General features: G+C 39.4%; 1 long non-coding RNA gene across 1 annotated transcript; it reads right to left on the reverse strand.

Annotated features, from left to right (window-relative positions):
- Positions 1 to 14884: 14884 nt before the first annotated feature.
- On the reverse strand, positions 14885 to 19249 carry LOC117471304. Its single transcript, XR_004554785.1, has 4 exons — positions 18773 to 19249; positions 17341 to 17392; positions 16699 to 16839; positions 14885 to 16045 (listed from the first exon to the last, which is right to left on the reverse strand). It is a non-coding gene; the product is annotated as an uncharacterized LOC117471304 (long non-coding RNA).
- Between the last annotated feature and the right edge of the window lie 330 nt (positions 19250 to 19579).

Genomic DNA, 19579 nt, shown 5'->3' on the forward strand with positions numbered 1-19579 from the left:
CTGTAATGCCAGCAATATTATGTACGCAAATGTAGTTTTCTGAGGTGCATTTTGAATTTAGTCCATCTGTGACCCATTAAATTATAGAAAATCTATTTTTTTTCATATGCATGCTGGTTTAAAACGGTTAATAAATCTTTGCTGGAGTAATACAACCAGAAGAGAGCGCCGGTTGTAAAGATGATCTTGATTCAAATGTTCTCTGTTCACATGATGATAAGTGCATAGAACTAAGGCTGAATCAGGGAAAGGAGGAAAAAAGGAGGTTTATTTTATTTTACTTTGCGGTTCAGCAACATTTTAAAAGTAGGCCTTCATATGTAAAGATGTGGGCTGAAGTTGTGTGTGTGCACTTTCATGCAGTACAGCAATCTACTCCTTTTTACAATATGACTTTCTTTAGTGGTCTTCAAATGGAAACGGAATAACATGAATAAGATAGAAAGTAATGAAGGAAATGGCCTCCAAGGCTCCATCTTAGTTTATGAAACAGGTTTTTGTGGAAAGTGATTGTTTTCTTTTTGCCTGCAGAGGGGGATGTTGCCCTGGACATGAGCTCCTGTCCTGTGTTAAAGGAAGCGGTATGCTTACTACCTGCACTGACTTTTACACTCACATCGGCTTAATCCTTTTGTATGCAAGTATTTCATTGTATTATAAAAGTCCTTCCCAATTTGATTATTTTTTTCTCAAGTTTACACAACCAGCAGCATAATAACATACTGTGGATCTCTTGCTTCTCTGTCTTTGTTCACTTAATTGTATTGCTCTTTATTTGTTCAGTATGTACAAGATCTGCACATTTTGCATTTCCAATTATAGTCTAAAGTTGAGTTTAGTTTTGTAATTTACCAGAACATTAAACAGAGCTTTAAAAGAATAAAACTGATTTAACAGTTTTCATGTGGTCTAAAAATGTGCAGGTAAAAAGCCACTCAGCAGAATGTGGTATGAAACCAGTCCATAAATATGAGAAATAGTTGATGTTGAAGAATAGGCTACGGAGGTGGTAGATGAGATAGCGGTGGCTTAGATGGCCCCCCTCCCGGTGCTGGCCGTCAGAAGGAACGAAGTAGCCATTTTGTGGCGAGTGCGGTGGTGCGGTAGAGATGAGATGGTTAACACCCTTCTGCAGTATAGCCACCCTCCTCTCTCTCCCTCTAATTTTCTCTCTCTCCCTCTTTCTTTCCCTCGCTCGTTCGCTCAGTCGACTATGAAGACACTTCATCTTCCCTGACAGTATGACCACTGCTGCATGTTCTGATGCGTTCAGCATACCTTCATTGCATCATAAATAAATCAGAGAAATGACTTTTTCTTTCTCTTTCCCTTTCTCTTTCCCTCACATGTTCCTTTATCTCATCCTATTCTTTGCCTATCTCGAAGAGTCGCTGGAAGACGGGAAATGGTGTGCGGGTGGATTTCCTGTGTGCACCCCCTCTTCCGCTGCTCTTACTGCATGTGCGTGATCATCACCCTCCAATCCCCTTTTACATTATCTCAAAGGAAAGAAATTATTTTTTACCCAGTAATGATATTCTTCTTGTTTTGACATTATCTGCTTTCATTTTAATTTAAATGTCATGGATGTGAGGGATTTTCTTAATTAATGTGCACAGGGGATGCACAATACAAACTTGTATACTGGAAACAAACTAGTGTGATTTCCCCCTTTTTTGAAAGGGGGTTTGGGGGTTGCGTTGTGACATAGGGGCTATATGAATGAACTTGACATCCTTTGTTATTTGTGCTGGAAACAAAAAAACCACACACAAGCACACATGTACATTTGTGGCGCTGTAGATTACTTGAGCAGGCGGGGTTTGGATGGGTGGATGGAGGAGAAGGGGGATATGGAGGAAGATTGTCAAGAACCCCCCCCCCCCCCCCTCTACTGACTCCCAGTTTCCCAGTCCCTCCACCCCTTCCTGTAATCTCCACTCCTCCACGGGTAGTCTCAAACCTTGTGTTCGTCCACCACCAACCAATTACCTGGCAACCCTGCCCTTATCCCCAGCACAGGCGTGATGCTGCTGCATGATGGGGTTTTTGTATATTGAATTCCATCTCCTGGTGAGATAAAGGGTGTAGGAACAGGGCTCTGCCGCTGTGCTAGATAAGTGTTTCTCACAAACCGTTCCTCGCCGCTTCTTCTGACACTGATTGTGGAGAAAAGAGACATTGGGGATGGCAGGAGGGGAGAAGGCGTGGGGTTGGAGGGGTTGTTGCAGCGAAATGGGACCCAATTTCAGTATTATATGCCTCTTGTTTTTAATTTGTTATAAAGCAGCTCACAGAGAGAAGTTGGATCCAGCACCTAAACGTTTTCCTGTTTCATGTTTGTAAAGTCTAGGTGTCACTATTGAAATCAATATTCAAATAGCGAGAGAGTGAAAAAGAATATTTCTCGGGCATCGCTTCTGCTCATTGTGGGCTTACCAAACAACAGATATTACTCTGTGGATCGATAGTTTATCTTCATTTAGGGTGGCTGTTCAATCTGCAGAGGTGACAGTTATGGGTTGAGCAGCTCTGTGGAGTATCAGCTTTTATTCAGCTTCATCCCTTCCCTCTCAGTCCTATTTGTAAGCTGTCCTGAGAAGTGTCCCTTGGTACCTGTGGCCTGAGCTAGGCCCATCTATCTGTCTTTGTCTGGCCCACTGCAGGGAACCACACACTCATTGGTTGTCCTGGGGAACAATGTAAGTGATGGACCACCGTTCATACATCAAAACTGCAAGGCATTTGACAGTGCAGGACAGAAACATTGAAAATAATGACCACGGCAATACGTATCAGAAGTTAAAAATAGAGTGCCGCAGAGAAGTGCTGGAAAAGTTGAAGCTGATCGCTCTTCTATGTGACCCACACAACCCCGGCCCTCCCACTGTTTTAGAGGTTAATGGAAGCTGCCTTGAGCGCCTAGGAAAATATGTTTCCAGTTAGCCAGAATGAGTGATATTCAACTACTTGGACACTAATATGCTCCAATTGAATTTCTCCCTTTGTCAGAGGGGAGTCTGTCCTGCTGTGGACCCTCCCTCACAGCTGTGCCCTTGCCTCTCTTTGCTCAGCCAGCTCTGAGCCAAGCCCCAAAGGTCAAGTGTGAGGGGTCAAGTTTAACCTGAAACCAGACAGAGCGAGAGGGAGGGGGGAGGGGCTGGGGTCACTTTTGTGCAGCATATTGCCCGGCACCAGTGTGCATGTTTGTTTTCATCAGTGGGTGGCTTTATCCGTCGTTTGTTTGGCTGCTAAAGCCACATTCTGTGGGGGTCAGAATTGTACACATGATTAACTGTATATAGTGCATTGTGAATGCATCTGTATTGACAAGTCCAACTGTATTTTGTGTGACACAGTATCCTTTTGGAGAACAAAACGATAAGAATGCAGGCAACAAAAACGTATTTCCCTCAGTATTAAGCTCGGTTATACTCAAAAAAGGATGCGTACATGGGCATGGTAGTTATTTTTCTGATCATAAGGGGTCAACAGAAACAAATCCTTATGCTCTGTGTGAACTACAATCAGTCTCAACTGCAAGTAGACACACACACATTATTTATATCTGGACACATGATACTAGGGCCTGTGTACAAGGCTTGCCCATCGCTTTCAAATGGAACTTTGATAACTCTCTATTTGAATTGCTCTCCTCTTTTACTTTGGTAAATTGCTTGTGGGTCTTTAATCTGTTCATGTACATAAACATCTGTGTCTCTCTCACTCACTTTCTCTCAGACACACATACTCACAGCACGAGTCAGTCCACACCTGGAACAGATAAAGGGTCTTTCATGTTTGCAGGGCTATCCTGAGGTCAGCGAGTGCTGGTGTTGAGAGCTAGTTTTAGTAGGAGTGAGTTGGGCTGAAGAAGAAATGAAAAGAAACCATATATATCCAGGTGTTTCAGAGTTAAGGACGTTTTATTAGCCGAACATTTCTTTCTTGATTTCTTCCCCTTGGCATCATACCTTTCCCATGTATTGAACAGTTGTTTTTAAAACAAGAAGATGCATACTAGTCTGTCTTTTGAATGATCAACACTACAGCATATAGATTCTAGTGTATGTTTTGTCAAGCTGCCGGTCAAATCTTGTTTCAGATATTTATATTAATATTATTATATATATATATTATATTATATATTAACTTTGACTATATTAACCTTTATACTCCAATGCTTTTGTCAGAAACTTTGATTTGATACAGACTGTCATACAATATACCTCAGTTACAAACTCTCTAACTCCTATAAACAATGAATATTTACAACAAACAGGCATTCATAGAAAGCAGTATCCAAAGCTTTAACGTACTCTTGTGTCCTCTTACACGTTCATTTTAGTTTTACTAATTCATATCATAAACCTATTGATAAAAAATGTCTCTGTGAACCCCACATGCTATATTTGAATTTGCCCATTCTATAATAGTTTTGACGTTTTCTGGCACCAATACTTTTGATTCTGTGCTATGTATTTTCATACTTTTATATTTTTGTTGAATGACATTTCAAAATGAAATTATTCTGGAGAAACATTTCCTTCAGCACTATTTATGAAAAGGTCCTTGTTTTAAATCTAGGGACATATGTCACATGTTAATCCCCTCTTTCCTTTACAGTTACAGTGTTTTCTGTCACTCTATTGCCAACAGTTCAATAAAGGTAAAATGCCATTTAAATAAATGTTGAAACGCCTCTTATAGAGCTGTTTTCCCTTAAATGTCACAGCAGTAGGTATACAGTATACATTTTCTTTTGTGCTGGCGTAAACCTCTGTTTATATGGCTTATGTGAATACATGCTATAATGTGTGCAATTGAAAGGACTGAATAGATCTCCCCATGCCCAGTTTCTCACAGTATTCTGTAGGAGAGTGCTAGAGTGGTCCGTGACACCTGTATCCCTGTAAAGTTTCCGGTGCAGGTGTAATTCCCTGTAAAACGCCCTATAATTTACTGCCCTTTGGGAGCACACTGTCTCAGGGCGTGAAAATCAATAGTATGGCTGAGAGGGATTGGGCAGTGTATGCTCAGCCACACTATGGCAGCAGTTAGGGTAATTCTGTAATGGCAGGGGATGAGGTTCAAGCTATCTAACGCTCTATCTGAAGCAGATAAATGTTTTACAACACCATCGTTTAACCCTTCCTACCCAATCCACCCTGCCCCCAACGTCTCTGAATGCTCTACCCAGGGACCGCCCCAAGAGTTGAGGTCCAGACTGTGGTGGTGGTAGTGTGTCGGTGTATGTATTTGTGTGTGTGTGTGTGTGTGTGTGTGTGTGTGGGGTTCAGCTCAACTCAACTCCCCGGGTGTGCATTCCGACTCTTAATGCTCTATAACCTTGTAAAGATGGCCTGAGGCATTTTAGCATATAGCCGATCTTCAAAACCCCCCAGTTGTTTCAGAGGGATGCCATGCGGAAAACATGCATTGAATCTAACAAGATGCCGCATGTATAATGTAGCATACAGCAGATCATATAGACCACTGGATATTATAACCCTAATTCGGTGCACCTCTGAGCATGCATAGTAGGTTATTTTGAATCTTAAACCAATGAGATTGATAAGGATGATTATAGAGGAAGTAGGATAACAAGGCAGTATAGTGGGATAATGGGTGATAACTCCGAGAATCATTACAATATTCTGCCTTTGCCTTGACTTTTTTTCTAATAAAAGGAGTGTAGCCTTTGTGTGAGTGAGTGTGATGGTGAGGAAATGGCTGGAGAGGGAGATCCCACACAGACTTACAGCCCAGTCTTCATGACGTGTCTCGGCTTCAGCAGGGACACGCAATTCATTCTGTCAGAACGGAGAGATCTCATTGTGCCTGCCTGGATTGGCACCAACAGCAATCACTTGTTTCTGATTTATTAGATAGCCAAGGAAATTAATTTTGTTCCAAAATGCATGGTCGGAAATTAGATGGTGAAATTGTGTGAAAGAATCAGTGATTGTTTTCCCCCCCGCTATCCCTCCGGAGGTACTGATAACTGCTGATCTCTGTGACACCATTAATGAAAAACTTATTCAGATTGAGAGAAAAAAAACTGTCTTCGGCGATGTTGTAATTAACTTGGCTATCTTTGCAGCCCTTAACGTGATTTGAACCACCCATTAACATTCCCCCAAAAAGCTGGCCACTAGCATTCAGGTCATGGCTGGCTATGGACCTGAGGAAGTTCTACCCTCTGTTCTACTTCCTGTTCACATGCCCGGGGATCTGGTTCTCCATATAGGAAAAATTGCTTTGCACAGCTGAATAAGTTCTTTCATCATTCATACTATCACATTAACTGGAACCAAAAACAAACAAACATAAAAACAGTGTGGCTGACAATATCATTATTCAACAGTATTCAATGATTTTAAGTAAACGTGGGAACATGTTTGCATTTTACGAATACAGTAATTTCTCTTTATTTGCCTTTGTATCAGTAGCAAATGCGTTCTTACTGTTGGACGATTGACTCTGGAGAATAAATGCCCAACATTTTCACCAAGTCACCTTTTTTTACCAAGTAGGTTCCATGTACACTAAAGCTGCAAGATAAAGAAACTGGTAGTAACTTTTATGTGTTCCTTGTGCATGAGTATGTTTTCGCTATGTTAAGCCATGGCACTTTAACTGCTCTGCTTAAATCACTTTGCACATACGTAGTATGAGTATGTTTTCTATCTGTACTCTATTTGATCAATAGAATAACATTGGTGATAATGTGTTTTTGTTGCCCTGCCCTAAGGGTAAAAGGTTGTGTGAAGAATATTTTCTCTTCTCATTATCCTAAAGGCATTGAAAGCTGAAAACAGACCACTATCTCCATTATTACCTTTCAGCTAGCTGAGCATGTCAGTATTTTTTACATTGTTACCTGTCTACTTTACTACTTAGCCAGGTTTAGTATCTGAATATACATTTAAAAAAGCATAAAAGTCTAGTCAAGCTTTTTTTATTTTATCCACTTATCCGTGAACACAGTGGCACACGACCGTAAACATGTAACATGCGCAACCATACAAAACTTACAACATCACACTACTATAAATTCATGGTAATCCCCGCTGGATATTAGATAATTCACTCTGATTCCCCCGTGCTTCTTCATGCTACTCTACCCCAGCATTTGCTCCTCCACTTAGGCTGTTCCACCATTTTCTCAGGATTGAATGCAAATTGGTTAAAACACTGATCAGAACTTATTACAAAATGGAGCCTTGCTTAGAGAAAGAGATGGTGCATCACTATGAGAGCGAGGGGCTGGGGAAGTGTGTGTGTGTGTGTGTGTGTGTGTGTGTGTGTGTGTGTGTGTGTGTGTGTGTGTGTGTGTGTGTGTGTGTGTGTGTGTGTGTGTGTGTGTGTGTGTGTGTGTGTGTGTGTGTGGTGTGTGTGTGTGTGTGTGTGTGTGTGTGTGTGTGTGTGTGTGTGTGTGTGTGTGTGTGTGTGTGTGTGTGTGTGTGTGTGTGTGTGTGTGTGTGTGTGTGTGTGTGTGTGTGTGTGTGGGCTTTCTGTGGCAGGGATGGGAAAATTAGATTTATTTTTTCATGGGGTGAAGAGAGGAGGATGGAGGGGGGGTTGCGGGGTTCTGTAATGGCACCTCACTGTATTTTATATATGTACAGATAGAAGAAAAATGTTTTCTGATTTCGCCATTCTTTTTTTCCCTGTTTTTATGTGTGCGTGTAATTCTGTCTGCACCTCTCTGTCTGTCTGCATTTAACCCTCCCAAGTCCATCCCTCCTGCTGCTCCCCTTTTTCACTGTCAGATCCCCAAGGTTATGGCTTGTCTGGACATCTAATCAGGCCACGTCTTGATGCTGAATATGTTGTACCCCTCATCCCCACACCCTATACTGTTTATCCTACACCTGACATTATATATTCAAGCCTTTGTCCACTCTACTGCACTCCCCGCTTTGATAAATGAACACGACCTTGGAAAATAGAAAGGTTGAAGAACAAGGATTTCACTTTTATGAATTAATTTCCTCCTATGTAGCCTGTGTTCAGCTTTAACAGAGGTAATGCTGCTTTCACTCTCACCCATGTCTAACAAAGGTATGCATGTGAGCATTTGAAATGTATTGACGCAAAATTGAGGCACATGGAGGTACATATGTGGGCCATTATGGGCAATTTAGGCAGTTATGTCTCTTGTCTCTTTGACCTAAAGGGATCATTCCTGTGCCTTGTCAGTAATAATATAAAAAAAGGTCCATTCTGAATGTTGCCTTTTCATTTTTCAAAATGGTTTGATTTTCAGTCATCTTGCAGGCGTGTGTCTGTACTTAATGTCTCCTTGTGTGTGCTTCAGCAAATTGCGTCTGAAGAGCAAAATAACAGATTTTCAGGTAAATTCTGAGAAATACACATTTGAATCTGTCAAAGGTTTAGTATTGTCATATTTTAGAAGATGTGGACAGTTGCTCACTGACAGAACTTTTAACGGTAGACGCAGACTATTTTGTTGACCTTTTAGTCAGGGGAGTTCTCCCTCTCCAACCTCTTCCCTCCCAGCAGACAGCAGTACCCGTGCTCAGCCAGTAGATGGTGTGCCTCGTTCAGGTTTTCTTGTTTTCCACTCACCGAGCCTTGCTTGCTCACCCGTGACTTGTGAAAGCGCTCTGGGGTAGGCCTCCCTAACCTATCATCCTGCACCCCCCTCAACACCCCTTTGAGCACCCCTTCCATCTCTGCCATCGCCCCCATTGCCCCCCCCCCCCCTTCTCTCCATCCAGGGGGCAGAGTCACCGAGGTGGCAGTTCTAACAAGCTGCCGGGGACCGCACTGCTCAAATGAGCCAAATCAAAGAGAAAAGGGGGAGTCGGATAGGTAGCGCCATGAACCCCCTGCAGAGAACAGCCATTCTGATGAATATGAAATACATTTGTATTGCTTGACATGATAAGCCCAAGGATAACCCTGTGCACAGTCGACATCTTTACCATGACATGCTTCAGACATTAAAAGATGCACAAGAAAACATCAACAAAAAATTACAATAGCAACAACTAGCCAACAACTCGTGAAATGTTTTTTAACGGGAACATTAGAGAGTCAGTGAAATGCAAATTTACAGGATCTAGATATCTGGTTTGTTGTGAACAAGGTGAAGTGTTCATCCAGCCTTAAATGTGTGTCCATGTCCTTTCCAGAGAGAAGGACAGGGACAGGTGGATGACTAGAACAGTTTTTTTTTTGCGAATCATTGACTGGTGGATTGGCATTAATAATAGAGCACTCCTGTACCATCCTCTCTTCCCTCCTGTCTTCAGTCTTCATTTTCTCTGCACCTCTCTGATTTCTCATTTCATTTTGTGGTGCTATCCTTCTGCATCTTGCATCCCTCTTGGGCTGTCATCTCATGGTCCATGTTGATGAAATGGCGTCGGGTCACTCCACCAAGAAATATACAAGATCATGGAAAAGAACCGCCATATTGTGTCCTCCCCCTACATGCGGCTTTGGTCTGTCACTTCCTCACCACACATTCACACATGTGTGAGTGAGCATGCACGCAAGCAGACACACATATGCAGGAAAGTACACTTGCACATACACTCATGTGGTTGCTGCACACTTCATTTAACACACACAGATGCAGGGCTTTATGGTTTTCCTAAAGCCAGAAAACAAGGAAGTGCACATTGATTGTAAAAGCCTGTGTTATCATTTATGTTCACCAATGCTCCTAGCATGGAAGAAGAGCCATTGAAATTGCTCATCCAAGAGAAGGGAATAGGAAACGTTGTGTATAATAACATGAATGGTAATGCCTCAGTTTTATGCCCCTATTTCATCTGTATGTGTGCAGTCTCAGAGCCCTGAACCTAGATTTCACAATTTACAAAATGTAATGCATACAGAAATGACAGTATCTGTTATGTTTTCTCTCCTTGCGCCTCTCCCTCTTGGTCCTTCAATTTTTTTACAACCTTTCTGTGAGTTTAAAGAATTACACCGTGAATATGGCTTCACCTGCAGCACTCAGCCTTTTATTTTCTGCAAGATGTTCTTTTGGTAGATTCCCATCTGAGAGAAGCCTTCATAGTTAACTAAAAGTAATGGAACCTGCTTGTGTACGCAAGGCTCGGTGAAAGACCACTGATACTGCTCCGATATTATTCAGTCGTTTTAATGGCATTTTAGGTTTAGAAGATGTCAAATGACTAGCAATATATCTGTGTTTGTTTTTTAAATATGGACTGGCTATATATTATGTTTTTTTTTAATGTCATTTTTTGTTTTTCATTGATTCTTTTTCTGGATGCATTACAAAAAGAACCATATATTTTATGGTTATCTTATTTATAATATATTTTAAAATCCAAAACGCCCAATTGGGTATAAGTTATTCACCTCTCTTGTTTGTAGAGCAATTTAGTTTACATTGAAAACCTGAGTTTGTTTGTTTGTTTGTAGCCTTTATTTAACCAGGTGAAAAATCCCATTGAGATCAACGATCTCTTTTTCAAGGGAGACCTGCAGTACATTGGAAGCAGTATCGCTCTGGTATTTGCACCTTGCCTTATGAACTGGGGAAGGGGCTACTGAACCTGTGTATTTAGTATTTAGTGACCCTCTGGAGACAGAAGGTGGCACTGAGGGATACCACACTGTGTATTTATACTGTGGTGCACAGTCACTATATAACATCTGGCCTGGGATGTGCATCTATTGGCCTCCAGATCAGAACAGAGAGCTTATGCTTTCCTCTGTGCCTGTTTTTGGAGAGTTATCTACACACAGATGTTTAGTTTGCCTGCATCTCGGAGCTGTCAGATTTACCTCTGTGGTCTTCCATCCGGACATTGTGAGGGGAGTTGCATTACAGATTGAGAACGTTTTCTTTGAGGTTTCAACATGTGGGGAGGTATTCATTATCAGCAAGATGTCATTTAGAACAGCTGATAATAACTATAGCACATTGTTGATGCGTTGATCCTGGTTGGTCACTCATTTCCTCAATGCTTTTGTGAGCATTGTCTTCAGAGTGAATGCTGGAGGTGTTTTTGCGTTTTGGTTTTTCATGAGTGGACACAATAAAAGCAATGTCTCTGTAAAGCCACTCAAACATGGAGTGAACAGACAAAAGGGATTGGAGAAAATCTGGGCCACAGCAGAATCCAGCGTGCCCCTCTGCTAACCTCCTCTCACACAAACACAGCAGCCATTTCCTCCCTCTGTCCCTGGAGCCCCTCGCCCCTCGCTGAAGCACCAATTCAGCCGGCTGTAGCACAGGTGTTGTGACGTGTGCCATTTCTAACCTATTTCACATTGTAGTCAACTGCATGTTATCTCAAGTTTTTCATTGTGTTAATACAGTAGTGTGCGCATACACTTTATTTTTCTTCCAACCGATGGTTAAACAATTCAAGAATATATTTATATATCAAGTGGTATCTATATGTATATACTGTATTAGGTTACATTTTTTATTTAAAGGGGTACTTTTAAATCTTAAATTAATAAAGATGTCACAAATTATATTTAAAAAAATCAATATAAAACAATACAAATTATAAATGTTCTTTTTTATGCAAATTCTTTTTTTCTAATGAAAACAATCATAAAAAAGCTGAAGTGCAAACTATTTACTTGTAATTATTTTGTTTACCAAAACAATTTACTTGATGTTTTTGTCACAAATCAAAATTCTATTTAATTATGACATCTTACTTTACCTCTTTTTTAAATGTTGACATGCTTTACTGCTTATTTAAACAGGGACTTCCCCCTGGCTGAGTCTTATGGTGTTTTTTATGTACTACAGATGCATCTGGTAGGAATCAGTTGACCCCGATAGGGAGCTGAGAGTGAAAGAGGCTGTTATGCTTTAGCACTGGCCGAACTGCCAAAGTCACAGCCCGATCGGAATAAATCTCTAGTGTCCGCAAAGTCGAGCGTGATGGAATCATGCTTGACTTTGCAGTACAGAGAATACGCCACCAATGTAATCCAACGTACATAAGAACAAATATTCTGGTGTGTTCCTTCCTTGGAGAATTTAGGTTCTGGCAAAAATTACTTAAATGATCATAAACAATCATTTACATTTATTTAATATTCAAAATACATTTTAAATATATTTAATCAAAGTGCTTTTATGTGTAAATAAGATGTGGACTGTTTTTCAATTATTATTCTCTTTTATCATATTAAATTAGGTTTACCTTTTACATTTTTTACAAATCTTAATTGTAACTATAATTGAATTCCCCATTTCATGAATTCATGTTTGTGTAATCTTGGTGTCCAATCCAAAAGGTAATTTATTTTGGTTCTGTTTTTTTCGATTCTGACATGGGATGTGTATTGTGGGTTTAGGTACAAAAGGAGAGGGGGGGCAGTGTGTTTATTTATTTCTTATTCTCTCCGTCCCCTGACATATCTGTATTCCTCATCTTCTGTCTCCCCTTTGAATGGAAATAAAAAACATAAGAGAGAAGGGTTCATTTTTTTGAATCCTTCTCTCGCCTTACCATTTTCATCAGCTGCTCTGATAGCCATGAATCTTGTCACTCATGTTTTTCATCAACCCATGCCCATGGAGCGTGTTCTAAGTCCTGGAGATTCCCGCTGAAGCGAAAGCAATGGTCAGAGAGTCACACAACCGAGCCCGGGAATAAAACAAACACACACAGACAAAAACAATTCTCAATAAAATCAAGCTGGAAGCATGCTTGAACTCACAAAAGCAACAGAAATAGAGTCCTAAAATACTACATGGTGGTAAAATGTCTAACCCTTTTGTGAATTACATGTAAATCATTTAGAGGTGAATTGACTGAAACTGGAACAGTGTGTACACTTCAAGAAAACACATTTTTGCATGGACGTTAGTTATTTTTTTTACAGGCAAAATGTTTTGTGAGATGCAGGAAATTTGGTAGGAGGAAAACCGTGTTTTTCTTCTTGTGAACGCTGCAAAGAGCAGAAAACAAGAGCGGAGAGCGTACATGTACGGTAATGTTTCCTCCTGGTTCGACTCTCACATGGCAGGAGCCAGTTACTATCGCTGGTGTTCCTCTCTGCATCTGGGTTCTGCTGCTTGTCAGCACAGCTGTTTTCACATGTGAGCCATGTTCCTTTTGGTGCAATTTTTTTCTGCCTCCTGGATACTTTGTTCTTTCAACCTGAACTTGACATTGTTTTCCCTGCTTATGTTCAAGGCTGTAATGATTGGCTGTGACAAAAGGAGTATCTCCCTCCATCTTAAAAGAGAATGATGGCCTCCAGACAGCTGTCATTTACTATAGTCATGCCCCCATTCTCCTAAACTAATTCTTTATTTCTCATTGCTTTTTGTCATGTCCTTGATGTTTTTTCCTTATTTTTGTATCGGCAATGTAAAGCTCATTTTATGTTATTTCCCTTTAACCCACCACTGTCTCTGTGGATGAAATAATCACTTCATCTTTAGTCGTTAATTGGGATTTAATTACCCTAATTACTTCATTATCTCCTACATGATTAAGATAATTAGCTTAGTGTTAAATACTGTGACTTTTTCATGTGAAACAGGAGGAATTCCCCTTGATTAGTAAATGAGATTAATTATACACAGTGATACACCAGGTATAATTGTGAAAGTTCCCACTTGTGATTCCGTTTCACACCATTAATGAAAAATCATGGTAAATGAAGACGTGCATGTGTCTTTTACAGGTAATTAATCAAACACAACGGATCACACACTCAAAAAACTAAAACGATGATGTACTCAATTTAATTGGTGAAACATTTTTACACTTAAAAATATTGAGTCAATCTTAAAGCTGTGAAATCATTTAAATTTACCTTATGAATTGAGTAAATGTAAGTAAAAAAATCAAGTGGGTCTAAATAACTACATTTAGTACCATAACATATACAATTGAGTAAATATAATTAAAATCCTAAGTCAATGCAATAGTAACCCTAAGCCAAAACCACTATTTCTTTTTAGTAGATATCACTTAAATGCTAGGTAGATGTAACTGAAAAGGAGACTATTATTTAACAAAACAAATGTGTGAAATTTACTCGATGTTTTTAACTACATTTAATTAAAACTGGACTATTAATTATATAAATATATGTGTTACATTTACTTATTTTTTTAACTGTATTTACCCTTTACTCCAGGAGTGCTTTACCTGAGGTCAATACATCTAATAAAACCAAAAGAGCAATTGTACACATTGACATTTTAATTACATATTTATTGTTCAAATTTGACCAGTATAACACATCACATTAAGTCTCAACCTGGTTTAGTTTGCATATTACATTTGTAACAATTAGGGGCTGTTCTTGACAAAATACATTCTTAGTCGACTAACACTCGTACACATTTGATGACTAATCGATTAAATCAACATATTCTTCACAAAGAATCACACAAAAACACCACTTTAAATCCTTGTGTTTACCAGAGATATCTATGAGGGTCCGTTAGGGACATTATTCAGAAATACCGTTCACATACACATGTGAAGCACTCTCACACACAAACAATCTCTTATACACAAATTAAACGCTATCATATACACATGAAATGCGATTTCGATATGTTGTGTGAGAGGGATTTCAGTTGAAATGGAAGTCGTTTAAAAAAAACAGCGAAGAAGCGCAAATTTAAAAAAAGCGAACACAATATTATGTCCGTTTGCGATTGTTCCATCATGTCTGCTCAGCAGCATGCACAAAGCTGAGGCAGCAGCGTTGTTAAATAATATCCTGGCCTCAACACCATGTATCGTCCCTCTTCCCGTCCCGCGGCAGGCAATGGCCCACTACAGCTCCCCTTAGGAGAGACTGTGCACCCCGCTGAGGCCAGGATATTATTTAACAACGCTGCTGCCTCAGTTAAGCTTTGTGCATGTTGCTGAGCAGACATGATGGAACAATCGCAAACGGACATAATATTGTGTTTGCTTTTCTGAAATCGACTTCCTTTATCAACTGAGATGCCTTCCGTTTCAACTGAAATCCCTCTCACACAACATACTGAAATCGCATTTCATGTGTATATGATAGCGTTTCATTTGTGTATAAGAGATTGTTTCATATGTGTGTGAGAGCGTTTCACATGTGTGTATGAGAGATTTTTACATATGTTTGTAAATGATTTTGGTTTCAGTTGTGTGTATGAGAGTGCTTCACATGTGTATGTGAATGGTATTTCTGAATAATGTCCCTAACGGCCACTCATAGATATACGTTTCTTACAAATAAGTCATTCACCATGAAAAAAAATACATTAAAATATTACTAATTGACTAAAGAAATCTTCATCGACCAAAACCACAAATAAAGTCAACTAATCGACTAAGAAGGGAGAGCCCTGGTAACAATGGCCAAGCTATAAAAACGATGAGCTGAATTGAGCTCTGCATATAACTAAGCGGTCCTTTTAAACACGGGTAAAATGCAACAAGACCAATTGCAGCAGAGACATCTTAGCATCAATGGAAATCTCAAATTTGATTATTTAGCAATAAAACTTTTAGACATTTTATCTAGCTTAACTTTCAACCAGGTATATTTTTGCCAATGAGCATGTGAACATTTCCATTGAGCTATGGGAGCAACGGGCTGAACTGAACTCTGCATATGACTGAAATGCACCAAGAACAGTGACACTTTACAACAATACCAGTCCAAAATGCAATTCAATCAATGGAACTCTCAACTCGTACCTTTTAGCATCTTGTTGAACAGTAGTCGGCAACTACATATGCAGGCAATTTTTCAGTCTCTGAACCTTGGTTGAAAGGTTGCCAGGATCCAGCTCCAACAGTAGTTTTTGGAATACCTCAAAACTATATTTGAGATTCTTGGGGTATCTCAGATCCAAGGCATAGGTTAGTCCCAACAGATAGCAGCAGGCTCTGCTAAGATCCCTAAGACTTCTGAGGACAGGGATGCCCTCAATCACAATCCCTACATCAGTAGGTTCATCGACTGACCCATCTTGGTTCTGCAGCAGGTACATCTTCATCACCTCCTCTGCCAACTCCTCTTGTACACTGACAGGTGCATCAGCAGCATCCTGCAGACATTGAAAAGATAACTGGTTAGTGCTTACTTTCAGCCTGCATGTTACAAGACACACAAAGAGCAATTCCTCACTGCTCACTCACTATGTATGTTCATGGTCATCAGTCATCCATGATTACATTATTTAAAACTTCAAAACTAACACTGTTAAAAATCCTGAAAACTATTGTACTAACTAGGGCTGCAGCTATAGAGTATTCTAACGATGAATTCATTAATCGGAGAATACATTATTTTGCTTTATTAAAAGAGCAATAGTAAATATAGAAAAGAGAAAATAAGACCGGCCTCTCAAAATGAACAACAACAAAAATCCACATTGTTATTGTTTAAATTGCATACAATAATATGTCAAAACTAGACCCATTTAGTGCATTAAGTTTTAAAGAACCCATTTTCTGAAATGCAAAAACTAATAATTATTGTTTTTTTATTTCAAAGAACTCAAAAAAAAAAAGGTATACGTCTTCTGGGCTACACATATAAGGGTACTATAATTGTAACTGATCACTGCACATCTGTATCGGCCTTACCTCTGTGCCACGCTGTCTGTCTGCTTGACTGAGTGCGTGTATGTCTGTCCCACTGCCCGATAATTTTTAGTAATCGAGTTACTTGAGGAATCATTTCAGCCATAGTACTAACCTCAAAGTCCTTGATCAAGGCACTCGCATCTTCTCCCAGATTCCAAAGGTACCGTGCTTCAATCGATAGTGCTTGAGAAGTGACCCTTTCGCTGAAGCCACACATGTGCAGAGCTTACATTGCCATTCCATAAGCTGCAACCTAAAAAAGTGAGGATAAATAGTGTTATCACATGGAGCGAACAGACTGGTTTAATGCTACTTCCATTTACCTACATACTTTTTGGACTAATATGTTTTATCATACAGAGCTTTAAAAATGACACCCAATTATATTTACTCATTGATGCTAATAATTACATCTACTCCAAACTATAGTTAATGGAACATCTACCGTAATTGCACAAACATTTGGAAAACAGTCAATAAAAACGATTGCAGTTGCAGTGTTCAGAGCCAGGATCCTCAATTGCAGGAGTAGTATATAATAATAATTAGTAACAGTTTGTATTATCAAGTCCTAGATATTTGTATATAGTCACTGTTTATGTTTCTAACAAGTGCTTCCTGGCCTTTGCACTCAAACATGGTCGAAATCAAGGTGCAACTCATTTAGCTTATTCACCGATTTCTTAAACTTGTATAAAGCAAACTAATATGTTGGCACCGTTGTTTCAGTGTTTAATAAAATAATGAAATTTACCTCCTCTGTTTTGTTATCTTCGTTCAACTTCTCTCCGTTAGCGCAGTCGGTGCTGTGAAACAAATATTGAAAATATTTAACATGCTTCACAAAATAATTCAACTTTACTTGCTCTAGCCATCATCAAGTGTTCCCTCATAAATATGACAACACATAAGTTGGGCAGGTAGGCCACTCCTCTTAAGAAAATGCAATGCCTTATTATAATAAAGATGAAACAGTTTCATAAGCATATAGGCAAGACTAGTAACAGCTGCTGGGCCGCGGATGCAGTAGGCAGACGTTATCTGAAATCACTCGCACGATACAGTAATCACCCAAATAAACTAATAGCCACCTTACACAAACAAGGTGCATTTATCTTTGTATTATCCATACTTTTATCGGCGCTTCTACAAAAATCAACAATATAAGTAATACATTTACACAAACAACTAATAGTAGATTAACTACATTATTCAAAAATGTACAGTAACTTTGGATAATAACACGGGAGAAATAAACAGGGTGCTCTCTTTTCCTCTCTCCCTCTCCTGACAGCCCGTCAGTTTAGTCTCATGCAGCTCGCTAATCCAGTAATGAGTGACCCAAAAGTAAAGAATAAACATATTTATAACTAGTTCGGTTACTTCCAGAGGTAGATAAGATTGCTAAATGTGTTAGGTCTAACTTGAAGCGTGTGCTCTGCTCACCGGTCCCCTCACAGCGGCAGAGCTGCAGGTGATCATGCAGAGCTGCGTGTCTCAGTTTGCAGAACCTGATCACTCTCCCGATTATACTTCACTCGTGTTTATGTCCATATCGATCAGATCTAGCTAGTTTTAGTTAATGATATGACTGCCTCCTTATCAGGGATACCTAAACGATAAGCGTTGCTTAGTAACCGGGTGTGGCGGCAAAGCCCCCTTCACAGCCTGTTCAAGGCGAGACTGTTGCTCCGTTATTCCGGCATGGCGGGACATGCAGACACACATATTCGCCGGCGCTGTTGTGTTACACGTCAGGCCGGCATGCTGTCTAATATCACACACTGGGGCAGCATTATGCTGGCATTGTCTGGTTAAGTATTAAAAAGTCGACGTAATGGCGGATCTTCTTTACTACAGCATTTCTGAATAACAGTGTAAAAGGGGCTTAAAACAAACAGCTAACTATGCTACATACAGACAGCTGGTTGATTAGGTACTTAAGACAACAACTGCGGACAAAGCAGGTGCTAATGTTTCTACTTTTTACTTGAGTAAAACGTTAGCTTCACTTCACCTGGTTGACTGTGTCCACCATGCGTGTGTAGAAGCGGACAGAGAACTAGCTAGACCTATGACAGCATGGCTGCAAGTGTGACAGTATTTAGATAATTACACACCATAAAGTTGTATATGCACAAAGTCAGGGTCAATATTTCATTAACTTTTGCTAGCTGGCTACTTACCAGGATTTGCAGGGAGTTTTCCTGGTGGTTCTCGTCGTGGTGTTTCCTTGCTTGTTGCGGTTGCCACATGTGGCGCAGATAGAAAAGTAGATTTCCCATGAGCACACTGCATTTGCGCGCGATTGTTAATGGGGTCCACTCATGACGTTTTAGTGTAATTTACTCAATTTCTTAAGTTGTTGTTAAAGATGAAGAATATTGATTTGGAATGAGTAATAATTGCTGTTCCTGAAACTGATCAGTATAATTAGCCAATTCTCAAATATTTTGACTGAAATTTGCCAAAGATATTAAGGATATCTTAAAAATATAATTTGTTAGTCAAATACTCATTTATTTTCGTGTCATCAACTTAAATGATAGTAATAATTTAAGACAAAATTAACTGTTGGATTTGTAAGCATTTATTTTGGTATGTCCGACTCAAACAATTACTTTGGTGATATTTAGAGATTTTATTAAGGTAATATAGCTTTTTATTATTGTGATATCTACAAAGCCAATGATTTAGTTTTTTGAGTGCAGTTTAAATGTCAAATGTAGTTCATTTATGTATAGGCTGCTTAAATACTCTTTTAATAGAAAAAAATGTTACGTGGGGTTTTCCCTTTCAGAAACTGATCTTTTTAGAATGAGGTCAATCAGCTTTAACATTTCTTAGTTTTAGGATTTTTATTACAAATATATTTTTTTCTTATCCAAAAGTTTTTCTGGTTTCTTTGCTTGGATTGGACTTTGCATCACTTAAATCATAATTTCTTGTTACGCATAGGATGAAGTTTGAAAAGTGACCTAATATATGCTTCT

The sequence above is a fragment of the Trematomus bernacchii genome, unplaced genomic scaffold (genome assembly GCF_902827165.1).
Source record: "Trematomus bernacchii unplaced genomic scaffold, fTreBer1.1, whole genome shotgun sequence".
Classification (NCBI taxonomy): Eukaryota; Metazoa; Chordata; class Actinopteri; order Perciformes; family Nototheniidae; genus Trematomus; species Trematomus bernacchii.